Source organism: Thalassophryne amazonica, chromosome 8 (genome assembly GCF_902500255.1).
Source record: "Thalassophryne amazonica chromosome 8, fThaAma1.1, whole genome shotgun sequence".
Taxonomy (NCBI): Eukaryota; Metazoa; Chordata; class Actinopteri; order Batrachoidiformes; family Batrachoididae; genus Thalassophryne; species Thalassophryne amazonica.
Window position 1 is genome coordinate 67,824,577 of NC_047110.1, and position 12,755 is coordinate 67,837,331.

Sequence of the window (12,755 nt, forward strand, 5' to 3'; positions counted from 1 at the left end):
TTGAGATGTAATTGCATAGTTTTTTATTTTTTTTAAAACTTGCAAAAAAAAAAAAAAAAAATTATGTCGTCATTATGGGGTGTCGTGAGTAGAATTTTGAGGGGAAAAATTAATTTACTCCATTTTGGAATAAGGCTGTATCATAACAAAATGTGGGAAAAGTGAAGCGCTGTGAATGCTTTCCGGACGCACTATATATATATATATATATATATATATATATAATATATATATATATATATATATATGTTTTCAAGTTTCACTGAAGACTTGCAAATTAAAAAAAAAAAAAAAAATCACAAACAACACACACATGCACAAAAGCTAACTATTTGCATATTTTCGACGTCTAATCAAAGCCAGGAAATAAACCATCACAAATGGGACAGAAGCAACTGCCATTTATTTGGTTTGTAAATTGCAGGACATGATACCTGTTTCAGATCAAATCATTATTGTAACGTCCAATAACATTGTGATCACAATGACTGTGTCAGTTAACGTGACATCCAGTGACATTTAGTGGAACTGTCGAAAAAAACAAGAAATCAAACCCGTCAAAATCAGGGGCTAAAATTACAAAAAAAAACCAAACAAAAAAAAAACAACAATAAAATAATTATCAGTCATGTCAGGATGATACAGTCTGCAATAGAGATTTCAACATTAAACGCAAAATTAATATTCATGCTTTCAAACAAATTTTTACCTTTTTGAAAATTACAAACTTATGTATATTGATGTTTTAATGCTTTGACAGAATGTGATCAAAGAGGAGTATTCCTTTGGAATTCTAAAAATAACACAAATATCAGAACTGTGAAGACCAAATCATTTTCACAATATGATGATTCAGGAAAATGTATTTAATATCACACAGCAGTAACTGAAATAAAATAACATTTACAGGTGTAAAAAAATCCACTTTGCAATACACAGTTAATACTGCTGAAGATTACAACAAAGTGGTCAAACTTGAATTTCTGAAATGGTTGAAAGTGAAGTCTAAACTGCTAATCATTTTATAAGATAAAATAAGCATCAATGAGGATTAATCTGCATGAATTAAACTGAATCAGTTTCCCTTAATGAGAGGGAAAGGATTTGATCTTAATGCTGTTGATCTCATGGAGGCTTCAATCTACCTCATTAACCAGAATTTCTGCAGCACATTGAAATAATCAATAATAATAATAATGAAGATATTTTATCGTCATCACTGCTAGTTTAGATATTCTGATAATTAAAATGCATCACATGCTGGCACACCTTACCAATGACAGAAAAAAAATAGACCTTCTATCTGGAAACATGTTTCTTTTTTGGTGGAATAATTAAACGTGGCTGTTTTATCTGTGCTTTTAGTCAAAGTGTGGCAGCACTCACTGCTGTGCAGAGATAGAGCGTCTGCCGAGGGCCAGCGAGCAGACTCCAGAGATCCATCCATCTCAATCTGAGCCTACAGCTGACACCTTACAAAGAGGTACAATTAATAAGGGCATTATCCAGCGGTAGCCAACAATAGAGTCCTAACGCAGAGACAGCAACCTCGGGAGGCCCGCCGAGGAGAAAAAGGGAAGCGTGTGTGTTTATTTGTGGGGGAAGGGTGAGCCAAAGTGCTTCAAAACGAGATGCATTACAACCAAAGTCTCCCCAACATGAATTGCAATCTATTAGAAGCGAGCCTCTGACAGATGTAGCAGCTGCTGGCTTTGCTAAACAGGTCACTTCAGCAGCTGTAAAATAAAGAAAATGTGAACTAAATTTAGATTATAACGGCTCAAGGAGCTTTATTCAAACAGTTTTAGATGATCATTGCCGTTTGACGCCATCACATTTATAGCAGACACCGGCACATCTACCCAACAGTTATCTTAAAGTTAGCATTGATAACCAACTGAACAGTTAAGTGTGGTAATGCTAAAGTGATAAACTGCTGAAACATTGAGCTGAAACTACAGTTAGCCGCTAAATTTTATGATATGAATTTAGCATTGCCTTCGTTTTTCGGCTCTAAAATTTTGAAAAACAGACTTCGGAAGTTAAAATTTTAATATGTTTAAGCGTAAACATGGAGGTCCCCATGAAGGTTCATCAAAGCGGCAAGATGAGATGATGGTCAAGATGTAATAAATATTTAAATTAAATGAAATTAGAAGTAGCTTCCATTCAACATACAGTTTATGGATAGGACACAAAGTATTAAATGATTAAGAAATCAACCAACATTTATTTGTAAATCCCTTTACAGCAGCCACAAGGTGACCAAAGTGCTTTACAGTAAATTAAGGAATAAAATTCATGAGATTAAAAGCAAGCATACAATAGAATTTTAAAAAGCACATAAAAGCAAAACATGTCACAGCGCCATTAGGTATTAAAAGCCATTTTAAATAAACAAGTCTTGAGCTTTGAATTAAAAAAGTGCTACTTCAGAAATAGTGGGTAAATCATAAAGTAACTTCTTCAGCAACCACAAAAACAAGATCACCCCAAAGTTTATATTTTGACCTTAGGATTTCTAAATAAATTTGACCAGAGAACCGTAATGTACTACTGTAAGTGAGGAGACTTAAAATGTCAGACAAATAAGATGGTCCATAGCCGTTACCATCTTTAAAAGCAAGCTTTAAAATCTAAAAATCTATTTTAAAATGAACTGGAAGCCAGTGGAGTGAGTAAAGTACAAGTGTAATATGCTCACATGATCTGGAAGTGTTTGCTAAAAGAGGAGCAGCAGGATTTTGCACACGTTGGAGGTGCACAAGAGAAGACTGGTTAACACATCAAGAAATAATGAGAAATAATAATCCATCCATCCATTTCCTATACCCGCTTAGTCCATTTAAAGATCACGGTGGGCTGGAGCCTATCCCAGCAGTCATAGGGTGTGAGGTGGGGTACACCTTGGACAGGATGCCAGTCTATCACAGGGCCAGAAATAAAATCACTCCTAGAAAATAATTTTAATAATCAAATTTTAAAAGCATGTTCTCTGGCTTGACCTCCATCTCTTCAAGGTGATGCTTGTAGTCTTTGCACAATGTGTAGTCTAAACCTTCCTTAATGGATTCACATAGGTTTACAATGGTTTATAACCATTCAACTTTATTCAAAAAAATGTTAGCCAACTTAAAGATGGAGCAAATTTAGTGGAAGATAACTGATGCGCTAATAGTCTGAAGCTCGGACACTTTGTTGTGTTTTTTTTTTTTTGTTTGTTTGTTTGTGTGTTTCTTTGCTTAATTTTCCACTTTTCGTCAGTGAAGCTGTGACACTTTTTCTTGTTGTTTCCTTTTCCCAGTTTTGTTCTTGGACCAAACAAACGAGTAATTGGACTCTTTGCTTGTGCTTCATTGTCTGCATGATGTGTGTGTGTTTGTATGAGTGGGTGAATGTGAGGCATAATTGTAAAGTGTTTTGAGCATCTGATGCAGATGGAAAAACGCTATATAAATGCAGTTCATTTAGTTTTTAAAGTAACCTAATGAAAACTTTATCTTTGCTAAGTAGCTGATCAGCTGTCCTCTGCCCAGCATTGCTATCCACGCAATCAAAAATACCAAAACTGATAATGGCGCCGTCATAAAAAGTGTCTTGTTAGTGCACGCTGAGTGCAGGCCTGTGCTTCACAGGGGAGAGGGCGGAGGCGCGGCTGCACTGACATTTACAGCAATCCAGGTTGTTTGTGGTCACTGGACTGGAGACAAACGCTGAACCCAAAGATCAGGGGTCGGGGCTAAATTTCATCCACGGCGCAGGTCCCTCTGTTGGGAAAGACAAACAGCAAAAAGCAGCTGAGGTGTGAAATCAATCAGCCGTCACATATACGGGGGCACAACCGAGGCTAAAGGGGTGCAGAAGGTAAGAAATGTTGAAAAGCGGCGATCACAGATGGAGAGTTTTCCTAAATACTGAATTCTAATCACTTCAAAGTGTGTTTCAGTTTTTACACTGAGTCAAGAGTCCTCCGCAGTGATGCTTTTACATGTTCCAGCTCGTTCCACAGGGAAAGAATGAGCCTGGTTATGGATTAACACTGTGATCAATAACAAGATAGGAGCCTGGCTCTCTGAGATGAGGAAAATTAATTTGAAATGCAGTCAAACTCTTATCGACCTGGAGCCAGAGGTTGCTTTGCAGGTAGTTGATAATCCACCAATATTGTGATGAGCGGCTAATCTCTCATTTTAAATATGACCTCCACCCCTCTTAATAAAAGTTAAGACTGGCCACCCATTTGTTTTCCATATAGCAGTCCCGCAGCTTCTTTATATTTTTTTTGGTCAGTGTTTTATGACCCGTTTCTGTCCATAATCTTCATTTAAGAGTTGGAATCAAACAAGGCATTTATATATCTTGATTGTTGCTGCTTGGTACACTCTCAGTATATGAGTGAACCTTCATGTGAGGCTTTGTGTGGAAACAGACATTTCAGCAAAAAAAAAAAAAAAAATTCAACATTTGTTGCTCAAGGTTGAAACATCATCCATTGGGGGAACTTTAAAAAAATATGAATGGAATGACAAAAAAAAAGTGTAACTTCTTTTTTGAGGTATTCTAGGAATTGAACTGTAGGTGGGCTGCAGACACAATGCCAACAAATGGCTTGAAACAGTAGAAGGCCATAAAAGTGCATTCTTCACATTGATAATTTAATATTTCTTCCTCTCTCTCTCTCTCTCTCTCTCTCTCTATATATATATATATATATATACACACACACACACACACACACACACACACACACAGTGGTGTGAAAAAGTGTTTGCCCCCTTGAGCTTTTACATGTTAGAAACTTTTACATGGTGGAGCTGCACAGAGAATAATTTTCTTTCAACAAAACAGATCAAATCTATGCTTGAATCTCCGATGTGCCCTCTGGCAAACTAGTTGACCTTTCAAGTGATCTTTTTTTTTTTTTTTTTTTTTAATAAAAACCTCCTCTGTACCACTTCATCATGAAGCTGTATAACTGGTGATGCAAAACTCAAAACTTGCACTCTGCAGAACTTCTTCAATCAGAGCCACAGAAGTCTATAACTTCGTCTGGGTTGTCTGGGTGTCTTGGTGTCTTTCCTCACTAGTCTCCTTCTTATACAGTCACTCTAATTTTGAGAACTGTCACCTCCAGACAGATTTACCATGGAGTACCATACTGTTTGTATTTCTTCATAATTCATGTAAATAAAGTTCAAGACATAACCAGTGTCTTAGGAATGTTGATGTATCCATCCCGACTTATCTGAAGAAAACTGGATGTAAACGTGATGGTTTACATGTGTTTACTTACTTATTCACGCCATCTTTTTGGCTTTTATATTTTTATTTCTTTTAATTCATGATGTAGAGATTACTTTTCACTGTGAGTTTAAAGGGCATAATTTTAGAAATTTTAATATAAAAAGCCTGAATTTCTTTTTTTTTTGTTTTTTGTTTTTGATGTCCTAAAAAATTTCGAACATGTAAAAGCTCAAAGGGGCACTTTTTCACACCTATATATATATATATATATATATATATATATATATATAATATAGTGCAACTGCATAAAAATAGCTAAATTACATCTACTCATAAAATAGGAGCGGCAAGGCATTCAGAAGAGAAGTCACTATTTACAACAATGCAGTAACACAGTTAAATCAGTAAATAAAAATAACCACGTTACTCGTCCTGCTGGGTTTACCAAATATCAACCATAGTTACCTTCAATCATTAGTGGGTGCTATTCAGCTAATCAGCTAACAGCTAATTTGCGAAGCTAACTTTTTCATCAGTGGATTAGCTTTGCAGCTAATCATTAGTGCACCATTTGGCTTCCACTACATGTTTCAACAACATGTTTGTTCCTGTTTGTGTTTATGCACGAATCAAATAGGTGAACTCGAGCCATCACCTTGAGGAGATGGAGTAGCAGGAGGTCATGCCAGAGTAAGTAGATTAATTAGACTGTTATTTTCAGTGTATATTTTTAATTCATTATTATTAATTATTTGTTTAATACTTTCCATACTGAGAATAAACTGTCTGTTATGGAAACTACTATTTCATTTGTTTATTTACGTATGCAGATCTTGATCACCAACTGATCTTGGCACGTAAACCTTTTTGGGAACATTTGTTTACACTACAACATATTAAAATTTCAGCTTTTTAGGTCTGTTTTTCAGGATTTGTTGGGGAAAAAAAAAGGTAGGTTTATCGGTTTAGAGGGATCACCGTTAACTTTTCAACTAGTCGATAAGCAGTTTCCTAAGCTAACTTTTAGGTCAGCTGTGGCCAGGAAGCTCAAGCCAGCAGAGGAAGGCTGTCAGAATTATGGCTTTTTCCTTAATCATCACCTTTGTGACATCATAAACATAAGAAAGAAAGAAAATCAAAGGAATAGGTGTGAGACTGAATCGGATATTTTCAACAACTCCTGACTGACCGAAGGACCATTTCTAAACAAGGTTTTCTCATAACCACTTTTTGAGATACATTGCTGAAGAAGTGAAAACCTCTATTCTCCTCCTCTCCTCATTTGAATGGCAATTAATAGGTTGCTTGGTGGGTTTGAGCCAAATGCATGCATGTTAAAAATGTAATATTTGAAATATTGAAAGACTATCCAAAAAAGTCATGGTACTTCTGTAGTGTGCTGGATGAGATCCAACACATCTGAAAGATCCTGAACACTTCAAAATCTTGCACATTTAGCTCATATTGGCAACAAAGAGCTCGGTAGTGACGCCGCACACTCCGGTACACTAAAAAAAAAAAGCAAAATATGGACCAATTTTAAATATGGCTGTAATTTGTTAGAGCTAACTTTATTATTTTCCCTCAAAAATGAATTTTGCTTTCAGAGGCGTGTCACTACACAGTGTATTCTAATTAGCTAAGACATTTGTTTTGTTTTTTGTTTTTCTTTTAAAGCTGATTCTTGACTTCTGAATATTGTTTTGCTGAACTGTTCTTATTTTCAATTTACTGGACCAGAAGTAAGCGAAATGTCATCATCTGGGAATCAAAGGTGAATATTTCAAGAATGACAAGCTTAATAGCAGATTACGCAGCTGCCCTCTGCAAAATGAAATATATATATTCTATTGTTTTGCAAAGAGATTTATTTCCACAAGGTCAGTAAGTCCAATCATCCAGTAAAGGCAATCAAAAGTCATTCCTACGCCACGGCCCATGATGTCATCACCTACAGCCAAACATTAAAAAGAGCAAAGAGTGGAGGAAAAGTGGCGTTACATAAGTTTCAATCAGAAGAAAAACAAAGCAGGTTAATTGGTGATCAACACAGTGTGACTTTAATGAGGCCTCGTTGCCCACGGCCAGGCCCAGCTCAGTGCACGAGACTTTCTCCTGACTGCTCGGCTCACTTTGATCTTGTTTGCTTCTCTGCTGCTGGGATTGTCATTATTGGTTTTAATTACTTCACCGCCAAATGGTACAGATGAAAGATAGGTGTCTGTAATTAATAAAATTTCCATAAATTTGAATGGCTAACCAGATTCATTAGCTTGGGCCTTTTGTCTCCACTGAAATTCACGTGTCATCTTTTTCCAGCTCTAACTATACAGAACGATATCGCTCAGGGCAGAAATTTACTTGATATTCGCCATATTTTCCTAATAATCAAGTTTCACTTGAGGCAATTAAATGCAGCAGTTACTAAAGCCCGACTCATATGATTGAGGTCAGCCTTGGGAAAAAAAAAAAAAATTCTTAAGTTAAACTGTAATAAAAGTATTTTCAATCAACCGTTTTCAGATGAAGGCTGCAGGTTTGATTTTTTTACTTTACATCAACTCCATAATCTAATTGTTGGAGAACTCATCTTTGATCGTGTGTAATCAGGATCAGGACGTGTGTGTGGGATCTTGGCGGACGGAGTTGCGACGCTGCTGGCGCTTGGAGCTTTGGATGGTTGTCAGCTTGGCAGGAAGAGAGCTGTGGTGGAGTCACATGACCAAAAAAAAGGACAGTTACACAGAGGGGCGCTTATAGGAGGAGACACCTGTTGTTTGGCCGACTCCAAATATGTCAGAGGGGGAAGCATAGGAATGTTTTAAATCAATAAAGTACAGAAACATGTCTGAAACCAGGAGAATATTTGACATTTTTATTAACTATCACTGAGTGTAAACACTTTTTCACTCAGAGATGAAACAGTTTCTTTCATCCAGTCATTCGATTATATTAATAATTCAACAAACACACAAAAAATGTCACTATTTCAAATTTAATAGACATTCTTCCATCAGCATTGTAATTTTTTTCCTGTTTACCTGCAGAGTAAATATGAAGCTATTCTCAATTATCGCAGATAAGGTTAGACTCGCGGAAGCTCGTCTTTGTTGCGTTGTGACAGAGCTCTGTAATCTTGTGCGGAGCAGCCTGTCATTACCAGCCTGTGCGGTAATAGACTGACATGGATGCTATGGGGAGCAATTGATTCCGCACATCAATCAGTGGAGAAACTCGTCTTTAATGATTGCGGAGAAGTGGCTTATTTGTCCGCTTCGTCGCCATAAAACGCTAACACAGAAGCTCCGTAATACCTGCAGCTGAATGAAGGCGTGTCGTTAGCTATCAGAAGACAATCATTAGTCCACTCTCAAAGCCCACGTCCCTCCAGATATTTTCAAACCTTTATTATCAGCAAAACATGCCACTGCTCTCCAGCTCCCACAGCAAACTTAAGCTGTAGCTGCCACTCTATAATGGAGCAAATTCAAATTTCAATCCAAGTCATTATCAGAAATCAACAGTATTTTTTTCCCAGAGCAGCGCCGTGTTGGAATTATATATCAATTAATAATGTCAGAGAATTCAATATTGTGGATTTGATTGGGAAATCTTTTCATTAATGGAAATTGGTAAGCAACAGAAGGTTGCATTTTGATTGGGAATTAATGTTTTATTTTGTAATTCTTTCAAATTAATTTGTCAAAAAAATATGCATCTGTAATGGTTTTGCCCCCTAACCACCACCAACTAAAAAGCAGAGAAAGTCGCTCTGCCTGCTCGTTCTCTTTTGGGCATTTCAGCCAGTTAGTTTAAAAGACACAGCACAGAATACACCATCTTCCCTCTGAAAGCAAAGGGTCCCATCTGATTAAGAAGGGCAGGGGAAAGACTTTGGCAGGCCAATGGGAGAGGTCAAGGATAGACCAGCCAGTTTCACTCCCCCACCACATCATTTCTGTATGACAGCACCACCCTAAGGTTGAAGTTCACCCAGACTTTTCATGAACAGAGCGCTTAACGTCAAACACAAGATTAAAGCGGGGGTGTCGCATCTTGGCAAGACCAAATGAAAATATCAACCGCTAAGCCCCCCTCTGAAAAGCCAGGGGACAGGTATCTAATATTAGAGAGTAAGCCTAGTTAGCCAAGGCGGCTTGCTGCTTTCCACGTGCTCAGTGCTGGTCAAAAGGCCAGGCTGGCTTTGGAATTGCTTTATTGGTGAAATATATTACAGTAGAGGCCTGCAGAACTGCCTTATTAAGGAGGCAGAGAAGAGATGCCCTCATGACATACAGGGAGAACTGAAGAGATTTCAATAGGACTGAAAAAAAATGCAACTTCACACTGGCTTTCTATTTGCTGGAAAAGGAAGACCAATAACATTTTCTCCATGAAGAAGATAGTTATTTAACAATAATGCTTCATTTCAGTAAAAGCACACTGTAAATTAAATACTTTATGAATGTTGTGACATTATTTCAACAAATTATTAGAGTAGAATTAGTTTAGAAAACATAGATAGCCAAGATGATTCAAATCAAGCCATTAAATAAGAAAAAAATGCTTAAGCTCTTCACTGAATTAATTTTGGGAAGCTATTTAATATTAAACTTGGCCATCATCGAAACTGACTGCATGAAGTAAAGAGTTGAAACAAGAAGTTAAATCAACATCTTAAAGAGGTTGGCTAAGTTCAGCCAATATGGAGAAATCATCAGCCCAACCAACAACCCAAAGAAGACAAGCCAATTTTCTAGAAACTAGAAATGAAACTTTCACTTTAAATTTTCGAACTGCATACAAATGCTCAAGCAAAAAGTCTTATAACCACCAAAAGGTGTTTATTGTGAATTACATTTGCATTTGTAAACCTTTACAAACCTTAAATATTATGACTGAATGGAAAATGGACTGTTTTTTAAAAGTACAAAAAACTAAACTCAAAAAGTTTAAATTTTTTGTGCATGATTTTTTTTTAAACTTGAGCATTTTCACTTTTCTGTAGATTTCAGTAACTGCAATCATGAATTTCATCAATTAAAACTGACATAAGGTGGGACAAACTGTTTTGACATGGGTCCAAGTGCTTAAACAAATTTTTTCTAACTTGGGGTGGGGGAAGAATCCTGAATTTTATTTATTTATTTATTTATTGTTATTGTCATTTGTTATACTTTTTATGATTGTAACAAGAGACTTCAGTTGCATCATCCCAGTTCACCCATATGTAATTAGGTACCAGCCTTGGCTGGTGAACTAATCTGGAATGGGCTGGTGACCCTTCTACAGGGAATCATAGACCCTTATCTGCTTCATGCTATGGTATGTTTCTGGTATGTGGCTATGGTCTGGTGATGATCTACTCTGTATCACTTTTGCATTTGAACATTTACACCGAGTTCAAAAACTGAACAAAAATCGTAACAATTAAAGTTGTAAATTTTCAAATACTCAGTTCAAAAGTCTGATGACTCAAAAATGCAGTGACTCCCATTTTTTTTTTTTTTTTTACCTTTCAAGAAGTAAAAATTATAATAAATATAAAATAAAGGAGCCTGTGAGGATACTTGGCTTTAAAGACTATCACTGTACCTCCATCACACAGCATGTCTTCAAAGTGCACAAAAGTGAACTGTAAAATTTGTTTCAACAACAGGTACAGGTGATACCAAAGCTCCTAGTTTTGGATTTGATGGAACAGATTTCACAGAGAAGCTATTTTGTTTGATACAAACTTATTTTCTTCACCTCACAGTGCCACAACAGCCGGCTTCACCTCTTTAAGTGGTTTGGAAGCATAAAAGAAGCTTATGTGGCCTCTCGTTGCTTTAGCCACATTATCAGATGACCCGAAAGAGAGCTAAAGAGAAACAAAGAAATCCATCCATCCATCCATCCATCCATCCATCCATCCATCCATCCATCCATCCATCCATCCATCAAAATGTAAAAAAATTAAGAAGGTTTGAAAGGTAAATTCACAAGTCACAAAATTTCCAGTACATCTAAAATAATGAGTGGAAATGTTCACAATTATACAACTTGATGAAGAAAAATAAATGAATATAGAAAAAATCATGGTAATGTATGTCTCAATGACTCAAATGTCTGAATTATATGCATTTAAGCCAAAACAATTTTGATATTTTACATTTTTTAAATGAATGCTAATTAAAAACTAAAATCATTTGGAGGTTAAAATATTCATAAATAAAAAAACTTTTAATATTTCCAAATGTCCCCCACAGAACTGCTTTCTTAGTTTGACATTGTAGATTAATAAATAGCTCAAGTTTTTTTTCAACATATGATCCTCTGCTTTTTTTTTTTTTGTACGATAGCACTATTTATAATCAGAAATTCTAGTAAGACATGAAGTTGATCTCGACGGCTTTTCTATAATCCCTCCCCTGGAAGTGGTCTTTACTGGAAGGCTAGTTTGTGATGGGCTCGCCCAGCAGCACAATGTTGCATTGGAATACAGCATTCAGCTTAAGCCAACTTATCAACTACATTCAAAGCACATCCATTGAGCTCTGTGGGCAGACTTTTTGCAGATCTATTAAAAATACTCTTATCTGTATTTAGCATATGCTGTGTATGTCAGCGCTGGCAGCTTTAGACGGATTTACACTCAAAACACCTCAAGCTATTCTTGAGCCAAAACTACTGATAACATTCTGAAACTTCTGCAGACAAGCAGCTTTAACAAAAAGATAAATTCATTCACTGCACTTTTATATCATTTTATTTTTATTTTGTCAATTTTTTGTTGGGTGGTTGCACGGACAACATTGTCAAATACAGTGTTTCTTTTCTTTGCAGGGACTGTTTTTCTAAATTTATGTGATTTGCATTTCACCTGCAAATAAATTAAAAATGGGTGTGAAATATTAATCAGAAAATCTTGATTCACTATGCGAAAGGTAAGTAAAACATAAAACTTACCTCTAAAAAAAGTAAATGTGAGCTATTTTAATGATACTTTCTTTAAAATTTAAATTACTTTTTATATTTTGTGTTGTTGATCTATTTTAAGAATAAAGCAGAAAGAGAATGCAACATATTCCTAGTGAACAAGAACTTTTAGAAGCCAGGAGCAAATAATGTGGAAATAATTCATGCATGAGGCTTTTCAGTGGGACGTCTTTCAGAGGAAATGCTGGAGCCTCAGAATGCTGCTTTCAGATTTCTGCCGACACAAGCGCTACATATTCATCATACAAATTAATCTAGACTTAACTGCTCCGATTCCATTGCACTGAAATGTAATTTTAACGCATCTATTTAATTTTTAATACTTTAAAAAATGATTAAAAATCTTTGAGCTTTGAGAACTTATCAAAGTTAAATATTTTGCTATTCAAAGCATTCTGCATGAAGGGAAAAAACATTTTTTCTTGTAAACTGTGTTTTAGACTGTCTAAAATACTGCATATATAATTTGTTGTTTGTTTGTGCATTCGTAGAGGAGCTTTATTTAACTGTGGTCAGGCTGCAAAGGTCTG

At 36.0% G+C, this 12,755-nt stretch overlaps 1 long non-coding RNA gene across 4 annotated transcripts in view; it reads right to left on the minus strand.

Moving 5' to 3' along the window:
- Positions 1-943: 943 nt before the first annotated feature.
- Positions 944-12,755, minus strand: part of LOC117515823 — a 276,926-nt gene continuing 265,114 nt past the window's right edge. For 3 of the 4 annotated variants that reach the window (XR_004562231.1, XR_004562234.1, XR_004562233.1), the window contains one exon: positions 3,477-3,767. This is a non-coding gene — a long non-coding RNA (uncharacterized LOC117515823). Of the gene's footprint in view, positions 1,737-3,476; positions 3,768-12,755 lie in introns of those variants that run through there. The other variant, XR_004562232.1, reaches the window with a different exon arrangement.